Genomic DNA, 8,267 nt, shown 5'->3' on the forward strand with positions numbered 1-8,267 from the left:
GCCACATGAACACACACCACATTACCTGTGCCATTATCATTGTCATCCTTCTTTTTTTTTATTTCTAATGATCTTATATAATGTGTTCAACAATGTCATATGTGGACTATGTATTCACACGATTTTCAGGCTTATGTCATCAAAATATCTGAAGCATGTGAACACTGTTAAAGCATTCTCATACAGCTGCAACTCTACTGCCACCAAAAACTACAGCAACAGCATTGTCATGACATAGGTAGCATGACCTGCAAGAAAGAGCAGTCAAATAACATGCTATCTATCCGCTCAGTCGAAGTCGACTCTCGGTCACTCGTTGAATCAGTATCCTTCAGTCAGTTCTATCCTGAACTGCTTCTTTCAGATTGGCTATGTCCATTCCGGTATCACTCTTGATGGTGTCAAGCCAGCGGGTTCTTGGTCGGCCTCTTCCTCTCTTGCCACTGACCATTCCGAGCATGATGTCCTTCTCCAGGGATTTTCTCTGCATAATATGACCGAAATATGACAATCTATGCTTGGTGATTCTAGCTTCTAGCGACATTATCGGCCTGATCTGCTTAAGAACTTCTCCACTGGTGAGCCTCGCTGTTGATGGAATCCGCAAAAGTCTTCTCCAACACCAAAGCTCGAATGCATTAATTCTCTTCTGGTCAGCTTTCTTTAGTGTCCAGGTCTGGCATCCATATGTTGCTATATAACATGCTACAGTTAAGAAAAAGGATTCTAAATAATGTAATCCTAACAAGATTATGATGATGGTATGTGGTTGGACTAGTAATTAGAGTACTGAGCTCACCATCAGTTCATCTTGAGTTCAATTCTTGGAGCAAGCAGTGTGTTGTATCTTTCTTTCAGTACTGTACTTCATTTCATGTTACTGAGTTTGCTTAGCTAAAAATGATTACCAGTGACAGCTTTTCTAACCCTGCAATGGGGTTGGTATCCTATTTGAAAGGGTGTCCTGTACTCTTAATCACCTAAATACCATAGATAAGTGGGATAAGGAGCAGCCTATAGTGCATTATAGGTTCCATCTTAAATGGTGAAGTATAAAGTACACACTGGCTCATTTAGTTGGATGCACTATATATGAATAACCGATGGGATGACCATGTCTGGAACAATTTTGATCAGGAAAACAACTGCCACCACTACCAACATTATCATCATCAATTTCAAGCCTGCTTTTCTAGGCTGGTATTAACTGCGTATATCTGAAATGCAGTGTCTTGACATTGCACACTTCATCTCAAGAGATTAATCCTAGCTTTAGCTTGCATGCATCGAAGCATTTTCCTAAAGTATTTTGACGCTAAGACGATGCCACCCTTGGTTGCATATTTCAACAATGCAGTTATGCTACTATTGTTGTTTAGCCCCAGCTAGCCCTAACTGAGTGGACCTATTGTCAAAGGCATCACGATTCTGACTATTTCAGGCTTTTACTCAATGCAGGCATAGCTGTGTAGAGGTTAGAAAATTTACTTTGCAACCATGTGGTTTGAGTTCAGTCCCACTTTATGGTATCTTGCTTGAGTATCTTCTGTTATAGTCCCAGGCCAATCAAGCCATTGTGTGTGTGTGCGTGTGAGTTAATGTGAATGTGTGAGTGGGAAGGCATATGCGTGAGTGCTTGTGTGCATGTGTATGCACACATGTCTCAGTGCATAGATGTGTGTGTATATGATTTTGTGTTAGCTTCTCATTGCTTGAAAACCAATATTGGTTTACTCTTTTGTTTCAGTCATGTGACTGTGGCCATGATGGAGCACCACAATAGTCGAGCAAATCGACTTCAAGACTTAGTCTTTGTAAGCCTAGTACTTATTTTATCAGTCTCTTTTGCCGAACCACTAAGTTACGGGGACGTAAGCACACCAGCATCGGTTGTCAAGCGATGTTGGGGAGACAAATACAGACACACAAACATACACACACACACACACATATATATATATACAACGGGCTTCTTTCACTTTCCGTCTACCAAATCCACTCGCAAGGCTTTGGTCGGCCCGAGGCTATAGTAGAAGATACTTGCCCAAGGTGCCACGCAGTGGGACTAGACCCGGAACCATGTGGTTCGTAAGCAAACTACTTACCACACAGCAGTTCAGCAAAAAGAGTCTAACAGCATAATTACCAGACTTAGCTGCAGTCCAATAACTGAAACATACACCTGCACCTATATCATCCAATAAGAAGGCAATGCATAATATGAAGGACATCTGACAGCTATTTCTGGCAGGTGAAGCGACCACATAGAACTTCCTGTGTCTCTTCCGCACTTAAGTGCATTTTTATGGTGTCTGGACACTACATACTTACATTTCAAAACATTGATACCAAAGTTTAAAATATTTTTTTTTCCATGACTAGAAAACCTACTTGCCATCAAGTGCAACACTGACATACACATACATATCTATAACATACAAACACATACATTCAATACAATATATTAGACACACATACACACACACATTTATATGTATGTGTATATATCTAAATAAAAAAATATCTCATTATTTACACGCTTGAATAACGGTTTACTGACTATATTTACTAAAGATACGCGACTTTTAACATTTTTTTGCATTCTATATCAATTTACAATAAGATAAAGAATTTCATGGTTTTTTTTTTCACTGGAAGTACTTGATAAACCATGATGTACAACTATTTAATTCAGACATACATAAACACATAGACATAAACATGCTCAGATATATACACACATATACGCATTTATGCAAATACTCATACGCACACAATAAAAATACATACACAGATATATATATATATATATATATGTATATTTATATATATATATATATATATATATATATATATATATATCTGTGTATGTGTCTGCATAAATATATATGCATGTATGTCTGTCTGCATGTGTTTGTATACACACACTTATGTATGTGTGCTATTCAGAGAAATGTATACATATATATATGTGTGTGTCTTTGTATATCTGTATGTATGTGTATATATATAGGTTGTGGTATATATATATATATATTATATATATATATATATATATATATATATCCATGCAACATTAAGACATACACATATATATGTGAATGTATGTATATGTGTGTTTTTATGTTGAATGCATATACATTATGTATATATTGCATAGTTGTATGTATGTGTGTGTGTATGTGTATGCATTCAACATAAAAACACACATATACATACATTCACATATATATGTGTATGTCTTTATGTTGCATGCATATTATTATATATATATAGAAATTCGGGGTGAGTACTTACTTGATAATTATAAGCACCTGTGTATACCGTTTGGTGGTGTAGGTGGTGGAGTAAATTGATCAAATAAAATAAAAACATGATGCGAAGGACTCAGGCGTACATATGTTTTCGGGCCTTTATTAGACAGATTTATAACAATGCATAATGTATGTCTGTGGCCTTCTCAGCCGCGCACAACAGCTTCCACAAGGACATGTGTACACATCAAAATTCTTGGTTGGGGATGCAAATCCTCTCATTCACGTACGACATAATGCGGCAGCAGCATAGAATTGAAGCGTCCATCTCTTTCTTCTCTCAATGTAGAATGAGGAAAATTGGATGTTTAGGTAATGTAAATAAATAAATACATATATGAAGTGAAGATGGAGGGGCGAGAGTTCGGGACGAGGGATAAAAAATGTTAAAAAGTGTAAGTATAGATAATATAAAAGTAGAGGATAAAGATATAAAGAGTTGTAAGGAGATGTAAGGGGGTATAAAGAAATATAAAGAAATATAAATAAATGTAAAGGCATAAGGTTATAAAGTAAAAATAGGAAATAGAAATAAAAGTAAAAAAACCTGATAAAACCATGATAAAAGTGTAAAAGAATGTAAAGATAAGGGAAGGGATGTATAGAGGTTACGGACCAAGCATGGTGGTCAGGAGATTGATAAAATTTAGTTGTAGAATTGTCAGTAAATCAACAGTTTCGTCTGGGACTTAATGCGTTGTAAATCAGAGCTGATGAGGCATTTAATCTGGTTCCTTGAATTAAATGGACTTCTAGTACATACATATCATCATGGATACATACACCACATACCACGCGTACTATACGCCTCCAAGCCTATAAGCATACACACGCACTCGCGCGTAAACACGTACATAAACACGCACGCGCGTACACCACATACATACAACAGAATATATCCGCATATATACAAACGGACATTACGCGCGTACACGCTCACATGTATATACGCCGCGCCATCACTACATACACAGACGTATATGCCACGCCTCTAGGTCCAGTATAAGATATTAAAGGATGTGTATAAGAACGTAAGTAAAGAATCCCGTACTCATGTCAACATGCGCACGCACACACAGCTGTGTGTCCGTATGTGCGTGCACATATACACTCATATACACACACAGAGAGACACACGCGCACACGGGTATAGCTATAAGATATCGAAGTATGCATGTACATATATGCGCGTGCATATGTATGTGTGCGTACACACACCGTACGCGGACGCTCGTATATTCAAAAGGTGGATCCATAGGTAAGTAAATAAACATATATAGAGGTGTAAAGCGATAAGTTAGGGGTAAGAATGAGGGTAAGGTACAGATTAGAAATAAAAATACAGTATAAAATAAGAAATACAATGTAATAGTTAGAAATGAAGTATAAGAATATAAAAATAAGAGTTAAGGTAAGGAATGAAATGAAAATGAGAATAAATGGAAGTAGAATAAAAGTAAAAATAAAATTAAAAATAAAAATAATGGAAGTAGGATAAAAGTAAAAATAAAAGTAAAAATAAAATAAAATAAAATAAGATAAATAAGATAAATAAGATAAAATAAAATAATAAAAAATAAAATAAAATAAAAAAAAAAATAAGATAAATAAAATAAGATAAAATAAAATAAAATAAAATAAAATAAAAAAGATAAAATATAATTTTGTAAAGTTTAACATGAGATGGAAGGGTGGTTGAAAGTTAGAGGTGTGTGTTAAACGTAGGGCGGGGGGGGGGAACTGAAAATTGGAAGGGTGGAAGTGGAGTTTGGCGGTGTGCGTTCAACATCTGAGTTAGAAATGTGAAAGGGTATAGATGTAGGGAATTAAAGAGACTACATAGGGAGGATATGGGTGTAGGAGAAGAAATATTTAGGGAAAAGAAGTCATATATGGGAGACAAATTTGTATATATAGGGGGAAAATGCAGGGAACCGTATATGCCATACACACACACCCACACACACACACACGCACATGTATATATAATATGTATGTGTACACAACGTACACTATGTGCACATACATACGCACACACACACACACCATACACACGCACATATAGGAAAGCGGGATGTGCTGGACCGACAGGTTGCACGTGTGGGAGGAATTGCATGGGGGAGTTGGTATAGACCTAAGCATTGTAGTATTTGAAAGTATTAATAAGTTTATGTATACAGGATCTTCACCTCTATATATGTATTTATTTATTTACATTACCTCACATCCAATTTTCCTCCTCATTCTACATTGAGAGAAGAAAGAGATGGACGCTTCAATTCTATGCTGCTGCCGCATTATGTCGTACGTGAATGAGAGGATTTGCATCCCCAACCAAGAATTTTTGATGTAACACATGTCCTTGTGGAAGCTGTTGTGCGCGGCTGAAGAAGGCCACAGACATACATTATGCATTGTTATAAATCTGTCTAATAAAGGCCCGAAACATATGTACCGCTGAGTCCTTCGCATCATGTTTTTATTTTATTTTGATCAATTTATATATATATATATATATATATATATATATATATATATATATAATAACATATATATATACATACATACATAGAGATATACAGACACCACTATATATATATGCACATGCAGCCAGACATACATGCATATTTAGGCAAGGTAAAAGAGTGAAAGGAAGAGACTTGATCATAAGCCAGAAAAATTAAAGTTTATGATCAAAATCATATAAAAAAAAAAATCCAGAAAATTATTTTTGAAATAGATAAAATATCTGAACAGATTAAAAAAAATAAAACTAATTACGATTAACAGATGTTAGACTGGATAAAACCAAAATGGCACGATCTAAGTGTGTGTATATATGTAAGAGTGTTTGTGTGCATATACATATATAAATATATACAAACACACACATGTATCTATATACTCATAGTTATATTACATATACATATAAATACACACACACACACACATACATATATACACATGTCCATTTATATACACATGTCCATTTATATACATACCCATATATATATATATATATATATATATATATATGCACACACACATGTCCATTTATATATATACCCATATATCTATACATGTATCTATATACTCATAGTTATATTACATATACATATAAATACACACACACACACATACCCACATACATATATACACATGTCCAGTTATATATACACACACAGACATACATATGCACATACATATATAATATGTGTGTTTTGATGTACAGTTAAGAAATTTGTTTCCAAATCACATGACTTCAGGATCAGTTCCAATGCAGGCCACCTTGAGCAAGTTTCTTCTACCATAACCCTGATCTGATCAATACCTTGTGAGCAGACTTGGTACACAAAAATTAAAAGGAGCCTGCTGTATATGCATGTGCACATACATATTTATATATATGAAAGACCCTCTTTGATCATGAATGCCTATGGGATTGTACCTAGAAAGTTACCCTTCAAGGCACATATCCTGGCAAGGTTGTTCATGGAAGACCAACAGTTGCCCATGCATATCAGCCTCTCCTCTTCGTGCTACTGGTGTTATCCAAGGGAAAGGCATAGGCCAATACAGCTTGGCACCAGTGATGTCACAACTCATTTCTACAGCTAAGTGAACTGGAGCAACATGAAATAAAGTGTCTTGCTCAAGAACACAACACGCAGCCTGGTCCAGGAATTGAACTTGCTACCTCATAATTGTGAGCCAGACACTCTAACCAATGAGCCATGTGTCTTCTCCAGATACACACACACACACATCTAGCCCATGCCAGCATGGAAAGCAGACACTAAATGAATATATATATACATACATATATACATTCATATATAGACTGGTCATTAAGTTTTCCTCAACAAGGACTGAGCTAAGACTATACAACAACAACGCATAGACATACAAACATGTAGAAAATGCAAAAATCACAGTTTGTTTTGATTATACCATATATCATCATCATCATCCTTAATAAAATAATTTCTAACTTTGGCAGAAGGCCACGAATTTAAGTCTGATGGGTGTAGATGGTTTAATAGACACCAGCTCCGCTGACTTTGGCAGGATTTGAAATCAAAAAATAATGCTATGTAACTAAATACTGCACAGCAATAAATCTGACACCAGCATTTCTGCCCCTTGATAATAATGATGATGTTGGTTTCAAATTTTTGGCAGAAAATCGGCAATTTTAGGGGAGGGTGGAAAGTCAGTGACATACATTGACTCCCCAACCCCACCCACTTCCACCCTAGTACTTGACTGGTACTTATTTCATCAATCTTGAGAGGATGAAAGGCAAAGTTGACCTCCATGGAAATTGAACTCAGACTGGAAACAACCAGAAGAAATGCCACTAAGCATTTCTGTTCAGTGTGCTAATGACTCTGCCAACTCGCCACCATAATAATAATAATAATAATAATAACAATAATAATAATGATAACAAAGATAATAATAACAAGAGCACTCAGAGAGTGCAAACTTTCACCAAGGCAACACCAACATCCTTTCAACAATTACTTGGAGATGATTTTTAAAATGAGAATATCTGAAATAAACTTGACTGCTCTCATAAACAAGAATACTAAAAATGAACAGGACCGCTCTCAGAAATTAAGTAAAAAAAAGCAGGAAAAATAATCCAGAATCCTTGTCCGATACTGGATTGATCCCAAAAGCTAAACATCCCTGAGAGTTTCATCCGAATCCATCCACCAGTTCTTGAGATATCTTGTCCAAAGACAAACAAACAAACACAACTGAGAACAATACCTCTGCCTTCGCTAAGATGGAAATGATAATAATAATAATAATAATAAAGTAAGACTATTGAATAGTAATAATAATAAAAATGTTTTAAAAGTTTGGCATGATGCCAGCAGTTTTAGAGGAGAGGGTTAGTTAATTACTTTGACCCCAGTACTTGACTGATATTGACTCTGGGGG

General features: G+C 35.6%; 1 protein-coding gene across 2 annotated transcripts in view; it reads right to left on the bottom strand.

Annotated features, from left to right (window-relative positions):
* LOC115218449 overlaps nucleotides 1-8,267 on the bottom strand; it is a 601,809-nt gene that overhangs the window by 162,197 nt on the left and 431,345 nt on the right. The window lies entirely within an intron of this gene.

The sequence above is a fragment of the Octopus sinensis genome, linkage group LG13 (assembly GCF_006345805.1).
Source record: "Octopus sinensis linkage group LG13, ASM634580v1, whole genome shotgun sequence".
Taxonomy (NCBI): domain Eukaryota; kingdom Metazoa; phylum Mollusca; class Cephalopoda; order Octopoda; family Octopodidae; genus Octopus; species Octopus sinensis.